General features: G+C 36.9%; 1 protein-coding gene across 2 annotated transcripts in view; it reads right to left on the bottom strand.

Annotated features, from left to right (window-relative positions):
- SPATA6 (spermatogenesis associated 6) overlaps positions 1-19,887 on the bottom strand; it is a 148,149-nt gene that overhangs the window by 14,558 nt on the left and 113,704 nt on the right. The window lies entirely within an intron of this gene.

Below are 19,887 nucleotides of genomic sequence, written 5' to 3'. Positions count from 1 at the left end.
AAATTAAAGAACACCTAAAGAAATGGAAGGGGACATTGTTGGTTCAGTGGTAGAATTCTTGCCTTCTATGCAGCAGATCCGGGTTCGATTCCCAGCCAATGCGCCTCATGCACAGCCACCACTCATCTGTCAGTGGTGTCTTGTGTGTTGCTACAATGCTGAACAGATTTCAGCGGAGCTTTCAGACCAAGACAAACTAGGAAGAAAGGTCTGGCAATCTACTTCCAAGAATCAGCCAATGCAAACCCTATGGGTCAAAAAGGTCTGATCTGCAACAAACCATGAGGATGATGCAGGACTGGGAAGCATTTTATTCCTGTGCTTGGGGTTGCCATGAGTTGGGGGCCAACTCAACAGCAGCTAAAAACAACAACAAATATAAGGAAAGACATCCCATGTTCATGGATTAGAATATAGACAATACTGTTAAGAAAACAATATTCCCCAAACTGATCTATAGAACCAATCCCTATGAAAATTCCAGCTGCCATTTTTTTTTGACAAACTTATCCTAAATTAAGATGGAAATGCAAGTGACCCAGAAGAGCTAAACAATCTTGGAAAGAACTTTGCTGAAGAAGAACAAAGCTGGAGGACTGACACATAACAATATCAAAAACTTACTAGAAAGCTACAGTAACCAAAACAGTGTGGTACTGGTGTAAGGACAGACATGTGGATCAGTACAATAGAATTGAGAATCCAGAAATAAACTCATACAATTATGGTCAACCAATTTATTTCAAAGGTACAGAGAAAATGTAATGTGGAAATCATAGTATTTCTAACAAATGGTACTGGGAAAACTAAATATCCACATGCAAGAGAATGAAGTTAGACTCCTACCTCATAACATAAAAAACTAACTGAAAGTGGATCAAAGATCTGAATGTAAGAGCTAAAATTTTAAAATTCTTAGGACACTACTCTGGCATAGTTATGAATAATTTTAGCCCAGACACGTGTGGGACATATACCATAAACAGAGCCCATGTGTTTGGGGTAGAATTTTTAAAAAGAGAAAAATCGAAAGTATTTCTCGAAAGGCTTAATATCAAACTGAGAGCCAGATAAACATAGAAGTTAAGCATAACTGAATATAGATCATAGATCTAAATTTTAGAGCTAAAACCATACAATTCTTAGAAGAAAATACAGGGGAAAATCTTCATGACATTCAATTAGTCAATTATTTCTTACAATTGTTTCATACACCCACGCAACCAAAGAAAAAATAGACGAAACGTACTTCATCCAAATTTTTTTTTTTAAAAAAAATGTGTTTCAAAGGACACTGAGAGGAAAGAGAAAATATAACCCACCGAATGGGAGAACATTAATAAGAGATTGGTATCTGAAATTTATAAAGAACTGTTATAATAAAACAATAATAATACAAATAATAAAATTAAAAATAGGCAAAGGTTCTGAATAGAAATTTCTCCAAAGAAGATATAAAAATTATGATAAGTACATGAAATGACGCTCAACATTATTAGTCATTTAGAAAATGCAAATCAAAACCATAATCAGCTATTACTCTACATCACTGTGATGGCTATAATAAAAAAGATGGTCAATAACAAGTTTTGGCAAGGATGTTGAGAACTGGAATCCTCATACATTGCTGGTGCAAATGTAAAATGGGTCAGCACTTTAGGTAACAGTTTGGCACTTCCTCATAATGGTAACACAGAGTGTTATGGATTGAACTGTGTCCATCAGAAATGTATGTTGAAATCCTAACCCCCTGTACATGTATATATGACTCTGCTTGGAAATAGGGGGATTCTTTTGCTATGTTAACACCTGCAATGAAAAACGTGAAATGGAAATTAGACAAACAATTCCATTTACAATAGCATCTAAGAGGATAAAACACTTAGGAATAAATTTAATCAGGGATGTGAAAGACTTGAAAGAAAACCTAAATAAATGGAAAGATATTCTGTGTTCATGGATTGGAAGACTTAATATTATTAAGGTGTCAATACAACCCAAGGCAATCTATAGATTTAACGCAATCCTGATCAAAATTCCAACAGCCTTCTTTACAGAAATGGAAAAACGATTCCTCCGCTTTACATGGAATGGCACGAGGCCACAAATAGCTAAAGTAATTTTGAAAAAAACAGGAGGAAAACACACACTTTCTAATTTCAAAGCATATTATACAGCTACAGTAATAAAAGCAGCCTGGCACTGGTATAATAATAGACACACAGGCCAATGGAATAGAATTGAGAGTCCACAAATAAACTCAAACACCGATAATCATCTGATTTTTTGACAAGGGTTTTAAGTCTATTTTTCAATGGGGCAAGAAAAGTATCTTCAATAAATGGTGCTGGGAAAACTGGATTTCCACATACAGAAAAAAGAGAGATGCAAATCAAAACCACAATGAGATACCATTTCACTCTCACTAGCATGACTAAGATTAAAAAAAGAGAAAATAACAAATGTTAGCAAGGATGTGGGAAACTTGGAATCCTTATCCACTGCTGGTAGGAATGTAAAATGGCACAGCTGTGGAAAACAGTGTGGGGTTCCTCAAAAAACAAAGAAAGAAGCTAGGGTGGAAATGGGGAGAGTGCTGACACACTGTGGGGAATGAAACCAAGGTCATGAAACACTTCATGTATAAACTATCAAGTGGGAAATTAATTTGCCCTGTAAGCTTTCACCTAATGCGCACGTGTATACACACACAAACACACACGCACACACACACAAATCTAATCGTCACTGAATTGTACATGCAGAAATTGTTGAACTGGCATATGTTCTGCTGTGTATATTCTCAACAACAAATAAATTTTTAAAAATGTAAAAAAATAAAAGAAAAAAATGGAAAATACAGAAAAGAGTTTAATAAGCTTGTGGGACTCAATCAAAAGGTCTAACAGATTTAACTGTTGCTGCTGTTGCTGGGTGCCATCTAGTCAGTTCTGACTCATAGCGACCCTATGTACAACAGAAGGAAACACTGCTCAGTCCTGCGTCATCCTCACAATCCTTATGCTTGAGCTCACTGTTGCAGTCACTGTGTCAATCCATCTTGTTAAGGGTCTTCTTCTTTTTTGCTGACCTTCTACTTTACCAAGCATGATGTCCTTCTCCAGGGACAGATCCCTCCTGATAACATGTCCAAAGTATGTGAGACTAGTCCACCATCCTTACCTCTAAGGAGCATTCTAGTTGTACTTCTTCCGAGACAGATTTGTTCGTTCTTTTGACAGTCCATGGTATATTCAATATTCTTCGTCAACATCACAATTCAAAGGCATCAGTTCTTCTTCGGTCTTCCTTATACATCGAGCTCTCGCATGCATATGAGATGAGTGAAAACATGACTTGGGTCAGGCACGCCTAGTCTTAAAGGGGACATCTTTACTTTTCAACACTTTAAAGAGGTCTCTAACAGCATATTTGCCCAATGCAATGTGTCTTTTGATTTTTTGACCGCTACTTCCATGGGCGTTGATTGTGGATCCAGGTAAAATGATATCCTTGACAATTTCAACCTTTTCTCCATTTATCACGATGTTGCTTACTGGTCCAGTTGTGAGGATTTTTGTTTTCTCTATGTTGAGGTGTAATCCATACTGAAGGCTGTGGTCTTTGATCTTCATCAGTAAGTGCTTCAAATCCTCTTCACTTTCAGCAAGCAAGGTTGTTGTCATCTGCATAATGCAGGTTGTTAATACGTCTTCCTCCAATCTTGATGCTTCGTTCTTCATATAGTTCAGCTTCTCGCATTATTTGCTCAGCATACAGATTGAATAGGTATGGTGAAAGGATACAACCCTGACACACACCTTTCTTGACTTTAAACCACGCACTATCCCCTTGTTCTGTTTGAACAACTGCCTCTTTGTCTACGTACAGGTTCCTCATGAGCACAGTTCAGGGTTCTGGAATTCCCATTCCTCACAATGTTATCTATAATTTGTTATGATCCACACAGTCGAATGCCTTTGAATAGTCAATAAAACATAGGTAAACATCTTTCTGGTATTCTCTGCTTTCAGCCAGGATTCATCTGACATTAGCAATGATATCCCTGGTTCCACATCTTCTGAATCCAGCTTGAATTTCTGGCAGTTCCCTGTCAATAAACTGCTGCAACTCCTTTTGAATGATCTTCAGAAAAATTTGGATTGTGTGTGATATTAATGACATTGTTCAATATTTCCACATTCGGCTGGATCACCTTTCTTGGGAACAGGCATAAATATGGACCTCTTCCTGTCGGATGGCCAGGTAGCTAGCTGTCTTCCAAATTTCTTCGCATTGACGAGAGAGCACTTCCAGTGCTGCATCTGTTTGTTGAAACATCTCAACTGGTATTCTGTCAATTCCTGGAGACTTGTTTTTTGCCAGTACCTTCAGTGCAGCTTGGACTTCTTCCTTCAGAACCATCAGTTCCTGATTATATGCTACCTCCTGAAATGATTGAATGTCGATCATTTCGTTTTGGTATAGCAACTCTGTGTATTCCTTCCATCTTCTTTTGATGCTTCTTATGTTGTTTAGTATTATCCCCATAGAATCCTTCACTATTGCAACTTGAGGCTTGAATTTTTTCTTCAGTTCTTTCAGATTGAGAAATGCTGAGCATGTCCTTCCTTTTTGGTTTTCTATCTCCAGCTCTTTGCACATGTCATTATAATACTTTACTTTGTCTTCTCAAGCCACCCTTTGAAATCTTCTGTTCAGCTCTTTTACTTCATCATTTCTTCCTTTGCTTTAGCTACTCCATGTTCAAGAGCAAGTTTCAGAGTCTCTTCTGACATCCATTTGGGTCTTTTCTTTCTTTCCTGTCTTTTTAATGACCTCTTGTTTTCTTCATGTATGATGTCCTTGATGTCATTCCACAACTCGTCTGGTCTTCAGTCATTAGTGTTCAATGCGCCAAATCTATTCTTGAGATGGTCTCTAAATTCATGTGGGATATACTCAAGGTCTTACTTTGGCTCTAGTGGACTTCTTCTAATTTTCTTCAGTTTCAACTTGAACTTGCATATGAGCAAGTGATAGTCTGTTCTGCAGTCGGCCCCGGAGTTTTCCATCATTGCTTTCCACAGATGTAGTCAATATAATTCCTGTGTATTCCATCTGGGGAGGTCCACGTGTACAGTCACCATTTGTGTTGGTGAAAAAAGATATTTGCAATGAAGAAGTCATGGGTCTTTCAAACTCTATCATGCAATCTACGGCATCATTTCTATCACCAAGGCCATATTTTCTAACTACTGATCTATCTTCTTCATTTCCAACTTTGGCATTCCAATCACCAGTAATTATCAATGCATCCTGATTGCATGATCGATCAATTTCAGACTGCAAAGTTGGTAAAAATCTTCAATTTCTTCATCTTTGGCTTTAGTAGTTGGTGTGTAAATTTGAATAAAAGTCATGTTAATTGGTCTTACTTGTAGGTGTATGGATATTATCCTATCACTGACAGCTTTGTACTTCAGGATAGATCTTGAAATTTTCTTTTTGACGATAAACAAAATGTCATTCCTCTTCGTGTTGTCATTCTTGGCATAGCAGACCATATGACTATCTGATTCAAAATGGCCAATACCAGTCCATTTCAGCTCACTAATGCCTAGAATATCGATGTTTGTGCGTTCCATTTCATTTCTGACAATTCCAATTTTCCTAGATTCATACTTCGTACATTCCACATTCTGATTATTGATGGATGTTTTCAGCCGTTTTTTCTCATTCTGAGTCATGCCACTTCAGCAGATGAAGGTCCCAAATGCTTGACTCCATCCACATCATTAAGGTCAACTCTACTTTGAGGAGGCAACTCTTCCCCAGTCATATTTTGAGTGCCTTCTGACTTGGCGGGTTCATCTTCCGGCACTATATCAGACAATGTTCCACTGCTATTCATGAGGTTTTCACTGGCTAATTCTTTTCAGAAGTAGACCACTGGGTCCTACTTCCTAGTCTGTCTTAGTCTGGAAGCTCAGTTGAAACCTGTCTGCCATGGGTGACCCTGCTGGTATTTGAATACCAGTGGCATAGTTTCCAGTATCATAGCAACACATAAGCCCCCACAGTGCGACAAAGTGACAGACGTGTGGGGGACAGATGTAACTGGACACTCAAAAAGAAAGGAATGAAGGAGACATATTTGAAGGTATAATGGGCCAGAATTTCAAAATTAATGTCATGAATTTACAAAGAACCTCAAGAACCTCTGAGGGTTAATACATAAGACCATAAAACCACATCTTTGAAAACCAAGCTAAAGAAAAAAATCTTAAAAGAAGCCAGCGATAACAGGTACATTACCTTTATAGGATCAAGAATGGGACTGACAACGGACTTCTAAGTGAAATAATGGAAGCCATAAGACAATGTAGTGACATCTTCAAAGTGCAGAAAGAAAACAACTTCCAACATAGACATCTATATCCAGTAGGGGAAAATTCTTTACAAATGTGATATATAAGACAAATAAAAATGAGAACATTGTTATCAGCAGGCCTGCACTAAAAGAAACACTAAAGGAAATTCTTCAGGCAAAAGGGAAATAATCCAAAATGGAAAGAGGGCCCAAGAACAAAGAGTACCAAAAAGGGTGAATATGTAGGCAAATATAAATATTACTATACAAAACAGAAGTATCAATGTCTTGTGGAGTCTAAAATACATGTTGAGTTAAAATGCACTACAAGAATAACTCTAAAGGGCAGAGTGGGATAAGTGGAGTGCAGGTGTTCTAAGATTCTAGCATTATCAGAAAACTAGTAAAACAAAAAAATTGTATTATACTGCAATAAAGGGCATACATTGTGTTTTACAAAGTAACTATTAAAAGAAAAATAAGCAAATATATAGAATATATAGCCTAACAAGTTAAAATAGGAAAAAAAGAGAACAAAAATACTTGATTGTCAAAGAAGGCATAAAGGAGATAAAAAAAAGAACACAAACATATTGGCCAGGAAACAATAGAAAGAAAATGGTAACAAACCCAACAGTATAAATAATTAAATACATACACAAAATAAACCAAGGGAAAGACTAAATATTACAAAACCCAACCACATGAGACGCATCTTGAGAATAAGGACACAAAAAGGGTGAAAGTCAAGGATGAAGAAATAATACTAAGCAAATGTTAAGCAAAAGAGTCAGTGTGTCAGACAAACTATACCTGAAGGCAAGAAGTTTCCTAGAAATAGACATTTCACAACGATAAATGGGGGAATCAAACAGAAGAGAAACACAATCCTAAACCTATATGCACCCAATAATGCTAGAAATGAAGAGGGACATTTAGCAATGATACAATTCACCTTTACTTATATGCACCTAATTATACAGTGAAGCCCCAGGGCGCAGTGGTTAAGAGTTAACCAAAAGGTCAGCAGTTCAAATCCACCAGCCATTCCCTGGAGCTCTGTGGGACAGTTCTACTCTGTCCTATAGGGTTACCATGAGTTGGAATCGACTTGACGGCAACGGGTTTGGTTTTTTTCGTTAATCACATAGCCCAAAATATAAAAAGTCAGAATTATAAAATCTAAAAGGAGAAATAAAATACTCAAATTATAGTGGGAGATTTATTTAAATTGCTCTCTCTCTTTCTCTCTGACAGGACAAGCATACAAGAAAAAAGTGAGTAAAGATAAAGATGAACTGAACCACAATTAATAAATGGAACTACTTGTAAAGTACCCTACAACCAACAACAGATGTTACATTTTTTTAAGTACACAGGGAAACGAAGTAAACATACACTAGGCCATAAAGAAAGTTATCATCAAATTACAGAGCCCTGAAAAATCACAGTATGCCCTCAAAACACAGTACAATGAGGCTAAAAATAAAGAAAGAAAAAAAAATTAACAACACAGATCTCCCTGTTGCTGTTAGGTGACATTGAGTCAGTTCCAACTCATAGCAATCCATGTAAAACAGAACGAAACACCACCCAGTCCTACGCCATCCTCATGATCACTGTTATGCTTGAGCCCATTGTAGCAGCCACTGTGTCAATCCATCTTGTTGAGGGTCCATGGTATAGTCAATATTCTTCACCAACACCACAATTCAAATGCATCAATTCTTCTTCAATCTTCCTTATTCATTGTCCAGCTTTTTGCATGCATATGAGGTGACTGAAAATATCATGGCTTGGGTCAGTCACACCTTAGTCCTCAGGGTGACATCTTTGCTTTTTAACACTTTAAAGAGGTCTTTTGCAGCAGATTTTCCCAATGCAATGCATCATTTGATTTCTTGACTGCTGCTTCCATGGGCATTAACTGTGGATCCAAGTAAAATGAAATCCTTGACCGATCTCCCTACACCCCTCACAAAAATACTGTTTAGAAATAATCTAAGGGTAAAAGAAAAAAAATTATAATGGAAACTACAAAATATTTTTAACCAAATGGTGGCGAAAATATGACATTAAAACTTATGGATATAGCTGATGCATTGCTTAGAGGGAAAACTACAGGTTAAATACGTGTATACATCAGGAAGAAGTCTGAAAATTAATGATATAAAAAGTCATCTAAAGTTTGTAAGATGAAGAACAGAACATTAATTCCAATGAAAGGAGAAGGAATGAAATGACAGAGCAAAGATTAATAAAGTAAAAGAGGCAACAAAACCAACCAAGGCAATAAAACCAGTCTTCTTTATAGGGAAAGGGTATTAAGTCTGATAAATCCTTGGTGTGACTGACTTCTCAATTGCTTATGATAATCTCCACTTCATCACCAGATAAGTGACTTAAAAAAGGCATAGCTAACATTTAAGTGTTTTCTTTATGCCAGTATTGTTCTAGCACCTTACATATACTATCTCTATTAATATTCACAAGAAACCTAAGAAATTGAAACACAGAGAAGTAACTTGCCCAAGAGACTGGTTCCAGAACCTTCATAAAACAGCATTTAGTTCACTGCATGGCATATAGTAGCAATTCAATAAATATTAGCTAAATTTATTACTCAGCTTCAAGATATTAAAAGCTAAACCATAATATTTCTTGGCAAATCACATACCCTTCTCCTGATTTATTCTTTCATCGTATTATTTTGGCAAATTTCATCCAAAATTCTTATATTTCCCCCAAGCCAAGTAACCACTTAAATGTTATTGAGTTCATTTCCTTAAAGAAAAATACTAATAATACACTTAAACATCTCAGTGGCTCTCTACTTTCTAAAGGAGAGGTGGCCAACTAGCAGCCGGTATATATGTTTTATTTGGACCACAAAGTGTTTCGTTTTTCATTTGAATTAATTGACAACAAATTTATATAAAAATCAGTATTTCTAAAAATAACTAGGAGATCTGGCAACACTGTGCCTGAATTCCTATACAGCAACATTTAACCAGAGCTGAGCAGTGGTATCTCTTTCACAGAGGTTATGTATTTTCTCTATTGGCCACAGTACTCAAAACTTACTTGACCCTTGAATACATCTGACTTCATGACCTGGATTCCAGGAAGAAGTCTACATTTACCCTGCTTTTCCATGATCTGGCCCAACAAGAACCTTCTGCTTTAGCTGGATTGTTCCTCACAATTTTGACAGTAAGTTTTATTTAAAACAATACACACTTTCTAGACAGGGCAGGTTGATAGGATTAAGTCACATGCTGTTATTTCTGCCCAAAGGTACCAGAACCTGGGGTTTAGATGTGAGGAGAAAAGAGGAAATAGTAAAAGGCTGGGAACTTTGCTGAAGTGATCTGGTTTTACCTAACTTATATCTTCTTGGACAATATGAAAACCAAAATGTTGGGTGGTTGCTCCTTTTTTGTCTTTGCGTTTCATTTTAAACAGAATTTTCTCTTCCTACGGCCTTCCATTAGCTCATTAGAGATGGGTTCTCTTCATTTTTAAATGATTGTCAAACTTCTGACATTTTATGTTTTCCTCTCCTCTGTACTACTCAAATATTTAATGACTCATAGAGGACTTTCTCACTGTCCTAGATGAGGTTGATACTTAAATAAATTCTTTGTGAAGTAAATATCACACCTGATTTTTATATTTAAGATGGTGTACCTTTGCCTATGACTACTGTTCAAGTAAGAAAAATATGGACTTTGGTCAGACCTGCGTCTAAGGAAAGAGTCTTTCACTGTATAGATCACAGTATCTGTCTCTGGTATGTTAACACTGTTTATTTCTGTGTCTGTTTCTGAATACGTATGCGTCCATAGATTCATGATTGCATGTTTTTATGTGTTTATGTTTGGGCATAGTACTGGGTTTATGTAAATAAGGTTGCACTTGGTGTGTTTACCTCTGTAGGACTTAGTGGTTAAGAGAAAAGGGTGTTAACCTGGATTCAAATCCTGTTTCAATCCTCTTAAATAGCTATGTGACCTTATACAAGTCACTTAACTTCTCAGTACTTACTTCATAAGATTTTTGTCAGAATAAAATGGAATAATATATGCACAGTGCCTGGACGATAGTGAATGTTTAATATCATTTCTATTAATTAATGTCAGTTTCTCTCTGGAAGAACTATGGCGATTAATGCTTATGCTTCTTATTCTTATACTTAACCATATACTGCCCCAACTGCTATTTTTCTGGCTCGCATTCACTTATTAAATAATCATTGGACTACATAAACTCCTTAAGGACAGATACTTTGATTTCATAAAGATATTCCCAGTGCTTTCCACAGTGCCATGCACAAAGCATACATGTTTGGTGAGAAATACTCAATAAATGCTGTTGTTGTTAGGTGCTGTTGAGTCAGTTCCAACTCATAGCGACCCTATGCACAAAAGAACGAACCACTACCCAGTCATGCCTCATCCTCACAATCCTTGTTATGCTTGAGCCCATCGCTGCAACCACTGTGTCAATCCATCTCATTGAGGGTCTTCTTCTATTTCACTGACCCTCTACTTTACCAAGCATGATGTCCTTCTCCAGGGACTGAACCCTCCTGATAACACATCCAAAGTATGTGAGACATAGTCTCTCCATCCTTGCTTCTAAACAGCATTCAATAAATACTATATAACATAGGCAGAAAAATAGGACCAATTTTAACTTTGTGTTCAGGCTGCCCATAATCGAGAATAATTTAATATGTTGAGATAAGCATCCAATGTAAGCCAAAAAGAGCAACCTTATTACCTTCTGTTAAAATCAGGCCAGGAACAAATATAACTTTAAGGTAGTTAAAAGAAGTGCTATGAAGATCTTACACTTCTAAGTACGAAGGAGTAGTGTGTGTTTTGTGTGTGTGTGTGTGCGCGTGTGTGCATATATGTTATTGTCTTTCAGGTGCTGTTGAGTCAGTTCTGACTCGTAGCAACCCTATGTACAACAGAATGAAACACTGCCTGGTCCTGTGCCATCCTCACAATCGTTGTTAAGCTTGAGCCCATTGTTGCAGCCACTGTGTCAAACTATCTTGATGAGAGTCCTCTTCTTTTTCACTGACCTTCTACTTTACCAAGCATGATGTCCTTCTCCAGGGAGTGGTCCCTCCTGACAAAATGTCCAAAGTACATGAGATGAAGTCTCGCCATCCTCACTTACAAGGAGCACTCTGGCTGTACTTCTTCCAAGACAGATGTAGTTCTTTTGGCAGTCCATGGTATATTCAATATTCTTTATTAACACCATAATTCAAAGGTATCAATTCTTCTTTGGTCTTCCTTATTCATTGTCCAGCTTTCACGTGCATATGAGGTGATTGAAAATACCATGGCTTGGGTCAGGCACACCTTAGTCCTCAAAGTGACATATCCTTAAATGAATACACACACACACACGCACACACACACGCACACACATATACGTACATATATGCATATACATAAAAACCAAAAACCAAACCCGTTGCAATCGAGTCGATTCCAACTCATACCGACCCCACAGGACAGAGCAGAACTGCCCCATAGGGTTTCCAAGGAGCAGCTGGTGGATTCCAACTGCTGACCTTTTGGTTAGCAGCTGAACTCTGAACCACTGCACCACTAGGGCTTCATATATATATATATATATATATAATTTTTTGTTGTTTAAAAGCATTAGAAAGAAAGCTGCTTCAATGACAGTACCAGTGGTGCCAAGATTCCAGAGACGGGAGAAGTTCTGAGAGGTGAGCTAACATTCTGTAGCTGTTGCTATTTTTTTGTTGAGGGCATTTGTGGATTCTGGGCACAGAACAAAATGTTGAGAATCTATGTTTGTTCAGCCAAGGTCCACTGCTAGAGGACAAAGACACCGGCAGGGTTTTGGCAGTATCACTGGGCTGGATGAACAAAATTTAGGATTTAAGGGGCCAAAATCCAGTAAGACATGATGGGCACAAACATGAGCTGATTGTTCCTTCAAGACACTTGCAGAATGTCTGAAGCTGTGCAGGGAGAGGGGACAAAAAGGCAACTAGAAAGCCTCTGCAAAGCAGAAGGGAGTTTTCCACTGCCTTGCCTTAGAAGATAAGAATTACACATGGGACCTGAGAGAGGGAGGGGGTCCAGAATCAGTTTAAGGCACAAAGGGATGAAATTAAAAGCTCAATAGTTTTAACTTTTTCATTTTGGAATATGTAAGTTTATAGAAAAGTTGCAAAGATAGTATAAAGGGTTCCTAAGTATTCTTCGCCATTTTCTCTTAATGTTAACATCTTAAATAACCCTGTTACATTTGGCAAAACTAAGAAATTAACATTGGTACAATACTCATTATCTAAACTGCAGACTTTATGTTGATTTCACCAGTTTTTCCAATAACGCAAGTTTTCTGTTCCAGGATCCAATCCAGAATACCATGCTGCATTTAGTCATCATTTCTCTTTGGTCTCCTCCAAATTGTGACAGGTGCCAGTCCTTCCTTATTTTTCATGACCATGGCAGTTTCAAAGAGTACTGCCCTGGTGTTTTATAGCGAGTCCTTCAATCTGGTTTTGTCTGATGTTTTCTCATGTTTAGACCAAGGTTTTGGAGAATAATATCACAGAGAATTTCCCTTCATATCACATAATATCAAGAGATACGTGATATCAACCTGAGGTATCACTGGTGATGTTAACCTTGATCACTTCATCAGGATGGTAACTGCCAGATTTCTCCACTATCATTACTGTTTCTTCTCTTTCCATACTTCATTAGAAGCAAGTCACTAAGTCCAGCCCAAACTCAAAACCAAAAACCAAACCAAATCCGTTGCCATCGAGTTAATTCCAACTCATAGTGACCCTATAGGACACAACAGAACTGCCCCATAGGGTTTCCAAGGAGTGGCTGGTGGATTCAAACTGCCAACTTTTTGGTTAGCAGCCATAGTTCTTAACCACTGTGCCACCAGGGCCCAAACTCAAAGAGAAAGAGAATTAAGTTCCACCTTCTGGAGGGGTCAATATCCACAATTATTACTTGGAATTCTTCTGTAAGGAAAATGTGCCCATTCTCCTCCTTAGTTATTCATTGTTTCACTGATACTTAAAAATGGTTCCTACATTTTTAAATAATTGGGTGGAGGGAGAAAAATAGTTCATTAAGATTCACATGAAAATTACATGAAATTCAAATTTTAGTGTTTATGGATAAAGTTTTATTGGAACACAGCCACACTTATTTATTTACATATTGTCTATGAATGCTTTCATGTCACAACAGAAGAGGTGATTAGTTGTGGCAGGGATCGTTACGGCCTGAAATGCCAAAAATTTTTACTATCTGTCCTTTACAGAAAAACTCTGCCAACCCCTGAAACAGACTACTGCGATTACGCAGTTTGTCTGTCTGTTTTTTGTCTTTACCTCTATACATCCAGTCAAAACAATGTACTCAAAAGTTATTTAGGTCAGTTCATTTAAGGATATGTCACACATTTGTAATACGGTTAATTTATTAGAGTCTACATTACATCCTCAGAAGCCCCAACATCATGTTTGATTGTTTTCTTTGAATTTTCATAAAGTTCACTCTTAGTGATATACAGTTCTATGAGTTTTGGCAAAGGCATAAAGTTGTGTATTAACCACTCCAGTACTAATCAGAACAGTTCAATCAATCTAAAAATTCCCCTGTGCAGCTTGCCTCTTTGTAGTCAATCCCTTCTGGCTACCTTAACCTTGGAAAACACTGACTTGTTTGCCATCCCTATAGTTTTGTCATTTCAGTAATGTCATATAAATAAAATCATATAATACGTAGTCCTGGGTACTGGATTCTTTCATTTAGCAAATGGAATTTAAGATTCATCATGCTATTGTGTGAATTGATCACTGGTTTTTTTAATGCTGAGTAGTATTCCATTTAACAGATATACCATATTTACTCCTGACTATTGAAAGACATCTTGGTTGCTTCCAGATTTTGGTGATTATGACTAAATTTTCTATAAACATTCATATACAGGTTATTATATGAACATAAGTTTTCAATTTATTTGGGTAACTACCTAGGACGGGGTTACTGGGTCATATGATAAGTGTATGTTTATACAAAACTGCCGAACTGTCTTCCAAAGTGTCTGTATCATGTTGTGGGGTTGTTAACCAATGTCATAAAACAATATGTGTACTACCATCATGAGAAACTATTTGTTCTGTAAGCCTTCACCTGAAGTACAATAAAAAAAAAAGTGTCTGTATCACTGGGCATTTCTACCAGCACCGAATGAAATTTTCTTTTGCTGCATGTCCTCACAAGCATTCGCTACTGTAAGTTTTTTTGGGAGGGTTTGTTTTCAACAATTCTAATAGATGTGTAGTGGTATCTCATTGTGGTTTTAATTTGCATTTCCATAATGACAAATTATATTGAGCATCTTTTAATGTTTATTTGAAGTGTCTTTTCAGATATTTGCCCATATTTCAATTAGGTGAGTTGGGTTGTATCATTTTTTTTTTATTATAAATTATGGACATAAGTCCTTAATGACATATGTAAAAATTTGCAAATATTTTTCCCAGGCTGTGGTTTGTCTTTCCATCCCCTTAACAGTGTCTTTCACGGAGCAAAAATTTTTACTTTTAAAATTATCAATTTTTTTCTTTTATAAAATTTGTGTTTGGTGTTTACGTAAAATTTCATTGCCAAACCTAAAATTATACAGATTGTCTATTGTGTTTTCTTCAGAAATTTTATAGTTTTACATTTAAGGTCTGTGATCTATTTTAAATTATTTTTGTATAAGGACAGACATATGTGCCAAGGTACTTTTTTTTTTTGGTTGTAGCACCATTTGTTGAAAAGACAGCAAACGCAAATTCTCCAATTAGTTGACTTTGTACTTTTCTGAAAAATACGTTGACAATATTCATGTAGGTCTACTTCTAGGATCTCTATTCTGTTCCATTAACCTGTGTGCCTATCATTTAGCCAATATTATACTGTCTTGATTACTGTGCTTTACAGTAAGTCTTAAAATTGAGTAGTTAGTTCTCCGACTTTGTTTTTTTTCCAGAATTGTTTTGGCTTTTTAGTTGTCTTTCTATGTGTATTTGAGAATCAGCCTGTGAATATCTACAAAAGAAACAAAACAAAAAACTGCTGGGGGTTTGACTGGGATTGCATTGAATTTAGAGATTCAGCTAAGGAACACTGACATCTCAACAACATTGAGTCACCTAGTCTGTGAACATGGTATCTCTCTTTATTTATTTCTATATTCTTTGATTTCTTTCATCAGTGTTTCATGGTTCTCAGAATGCATATTTTACACACATTTTGTTAGAATTATACCTAAGTACTTCAATTTCTGCTGCTACTTGCTAGTTTGTTGGAATTGGTTCAATGGCTACAGGTTTGGTTGGTTTCTGGTACTGTAAATGGTATGGACATTCTAATTTCAAATTCCAATTGTTCATCGCTGGTATATAGAAACGTAATAGACTTTTGTGTATTGACCTTGTATTCTGCGACCTTGCTAAACTCACTTATTAGTTCTAGGAGTTTTTTTTTTATAGATCCTTGGGATTTTCTATATAGACAATCATATCATCTGCAAATACAGTTTTATTTCTTCCTTTCTAACCTGTATAAGGAGTCCTGGTGGTACAATGGTTAAAGTGTTTAGCTGCTAACCAGAAGGCTGGTGGTTCAAAATCACCAGTGGCTCTGTGGGAGAAAAGACCTGGCAATCTGCTCCCATAAAGATTTTAGCCTAGGAAACCCTAATGGACAGTTCTACTCTGTCCTATAAGGTCACTATGAGTCGGAACTGACTTGACAGCACATAACAACAACCTGTATGCCCTTTATTTCTTTTTCTTGCCTTACTGGACCATAAAAGATTCCCAGGGTGATGTTAAAAGGAGTGGTAAATGAGGGCATTCTTGTCTTGTTCCTGAATTAAGGGGGAAAACATTCAGTCTTTCACCATTACATATAATATTAGCTGTATGATTTTCACAGATGTCCTTTATAAGGTTAAGGAAACTTCTTTCTATTCCTCGTCTGCTGTGAGTGTCATGAATTGGTGTTAAAAATTTTGTCGATGGCTTTTTCTGTGTCTATTGAAATGATCATATGCTTTTCCTTATTTAATCTGTATTAGGATGGATTTACACTGATTTTTGAATGTTGAATCAGTCTTGCATTTCTGAAATAAGCACACTTGATTATGATTTACTCTCATTTTTATATATTGCTGGATTTGATTTGCTAATATCTTGTTGAGGATTTTTGTTTACATGTTCATGAGGAACATGGTCTGTAGTTTTTTTGTAATTTTGTATTAGGGTAAATGTTGACCTCACAAAATAGGTTGGGAAGTTTGCTTCTTTCTTCTAGTTTCAGGAAAAGACTGTGTAACAATGGTACAGTTTTCCTTAAAGGTCAGGTAGGGTTCATCAGAGAAACCATCTGGACCTGGTGTTTTCTTCTTTGGAATATTTTTTTTTCTTTATTGTACTTTAGGTGAAGGCTTACAGAACAAATAGTTTCTCATGAAACAGTAGCACACATATCGTTTTATGACATTGGTTAACAACCCCACAACATGTCAACCCTCTCCCTTCTCGACCTTTTTTTTTTTTTGGTGAAAATACACATAGCCGAAGATATACCATTTCAAAAATTTCTACATGCACAGTTCAGTGACATCGACTACACTTTTCCAGTTGTGCTGCTATTCTCACTTTAGATGAAGGCTTACAGAACAAAATAGTTTCTCATTGAACAGTACACGTGTTGCCCTATGACAATGGTTAACAACTTCACAACACATCAACACTAACCTTACTCAACCTTGAGTTCCCTATCACCAGCTTTCCTGTCCCCTTCTGCCTTCTGGCGCTTGTCCCTGGACTGCTGTGCCTCATTAGTCCCATTTGGTTTTATGGGGCTGTCCACTCCCTGGCTGAACGGTGAACCTCGGAAATGACTTCACCACTGAGCTAAAAGGGTCTCTGGGGGCCATACTCTCAGGGTTTCTCCAGTCTCCTTTAGGCCAGTAAATCTAGTCTTTTATTGTGAGTTAGAATTTTGTTCTACAACCTTCTCCAGCTCTGTCCAGAACCCTCTGTTGTGATCCTGGTCAGAGCAATCAGTGGTGGTAGCCAGGCACCATCTAGCTGTACTGGACTCAGTCCGGTGGAGGCCTTGGTAGCTGTGGTCCATTAGTCCTTAGGACTAATCTTTTCCTTGTGTCCTGTTCTCTTCATTCTCCCTTGTTCCCGGAGGGATGAGACCAGTGGAGTATCTTAGATGGCCGCTCACAGGCTTTTAAGACCCCAGACGCTACTCACCAAGGTAGAATGTAGAACTGTCTTTATAAACTGTGTTATACCAATTGAGCTAGATGTTCCCTGAGACCATGGTCCCCACAGCCCTCCACCCAGCAATTCAGTCCCTCGGGGAGTTTGGATGTGTCTATGGAGCTTCCATGACCTTCCCTTGTACAAGTTGTGCTGGTTTCCCCTGTATTGTGTACTGTCTCACCCTTCACCCAAGATACCACTTCTCTATTGCCTATTTAGTATTCCCCCCCACCCCCACCCCTCCCATCCCTGGCAACCAACAAAGATTGTTACATTTTGTGTGTGAACTTTTTCATGGGTTTTTACAATAGAGGTCTCATACAATATTTGTCCTTTTGTGATTGACTTATTTCACTAAGCATAATGTCCTCCAGTTTCATCCATGTTATGAGTGGAATATTTTTAAATACAAATTCGATTCCTTTAATAGATACACAACTACTGATGTATCTATTTTTGGTAGCTTGTGTCTTCCAAGGAGTTGGTCCATTTCAAATAGATAGTTTTAACATTAATATAAACACAGCAGAAGACAGGATTAGCAAACTAGACAGTTCAAAAACAAATATTCAAACTGAAGAAGAGAGATAAAAAAGAATGAAAACATGTTTCTTATTATCAAAATAAGATAAAATACATGTGAGACCATGTCTACATAAGTGAGACACAGTCTACATACTTTACATAAGTGTAACTGGGAGTCCCAGAAAGAGAGTAGATACTAGGGCAGAAGTAATGTTTAAAGAAAAATGGCTAAGTGTTTTCCAAAACTGATGAAAGACATCAACCTACAAATATAAGAATATTGTAATATTAAGTCAAAAGTAATCCAAGAAAATTACATACAGGTTTATCACAGTAAAACTACTGAACAGAAAATCAAAGATAAAATACATTGTGGAGCAAGGAGTATTATTAGAGATAAAGGGCATTTTAAAACAAAAGGTCAAATCTACTAGGCATATATCACAGTCTGAAATATGTAGCCAACTAATGACACAGCTTCAAAATATGTAAAATAAAATTAACAGAACTAAAAAGAAAACTAGACAAATCCATGGAGATTTGAGATACCTCTCTTGAAACTTGCCATTTACCGAAACTTATACTGAAGAAAAAAAAAATCCAAATAAATCATATATTTAAGTGTGAAAGAAAACAAAAAGCCTTTAGAAGAAAACATAGGAGGAAGGTCTTAAAGTAAGCAAAAATTCTAAAACTGATCATCCAAAAGACCTCCCTCCCCTGCCAAAAAAAAAAAAGATGAATTTGATATATTTCCATTAAGAGAATGAAAGGCAAGGAACAGAGTGGGAAAGGAAAACTGAAATACATCTGACTAAGAACTTTTATCAAGAATCTATACAGAAATCTTAACAAACTAGTAAGAGAAAAGTAGACCACCCAGTAGAAAAATGGGCAAATGACTTGAACAGGCACTCACATAACAGGGTAGCCAAACGGCCAACATACAAAGTAGCGCTGACATTCATTAGTTATGAGGAAACTATAAATTAGAACTATTACATGAAAAACTACTTTTTACCTATCAGAATGCCAAAATGAAACACACATGCATGCGCACACACACAAAAAACCAGTCAAGTATCAGAGGACATGGAGCAAATAGAATGCGCATACTTGACGGTGAGAGTACAAACTGCTAAAACCACTTGGAACATTCTCTGGCAGTATCTACCGACACTGAATATACACATACCCTATGACTACGCAATTCCATTGATAGGTATCTACCCAAATAAAATGTATACAATGTTACCCAAAGATATGTCTAAGCTGCTCACAGCAGCTCCATCCATAATAGTTCAAATCAGAAACCACCTAAATGTCCACTAGCAGATTGGATAAATAGTATTTTTACACGATGAAATATCATACAGCAGGCAAGACTGAAGAACTGTTGCTACATACAACAAAATGTCCAAATTATAAAAACAGTGTTGAGGGAAACAAGTCAGGCAAAATAAAAAGGACAGACATAAAAAGGATGCCATTTATATAAAGATCAAAACATGCAATACTAATCTTGCTGTTGGTAGAACTTACCCTTGGAGTCATAGTGGCTGGGAGGAGACAGGAAGGGCTTTCTCTAGAGGTGGTAATGTTTTATTTCTTAACCTGATAG

The sequence above is a fragment of the Trichechus manatus genome, unplaced genomic scaffold (genome assembly GCF_000243295.1).
Source record: "Trichechus manatus latirostris isolate Lorelei unplaced genomic scaffold, TriManLat1.0 scaffold00015, whole genome shotgun sequence".
Taxonomy (NCBI): domain Eukaryota; kingdom Metazoa; phylum Chordata; class Mammalia; order Sirenia; family Trichechidae; genus Trichechus; species Trichechus manatus.
The sequence above is the reverse complement of the archived record's forward strand: the minus strand, read 5'-3'. Positions and strand labels throughout refer to the sequence as shown.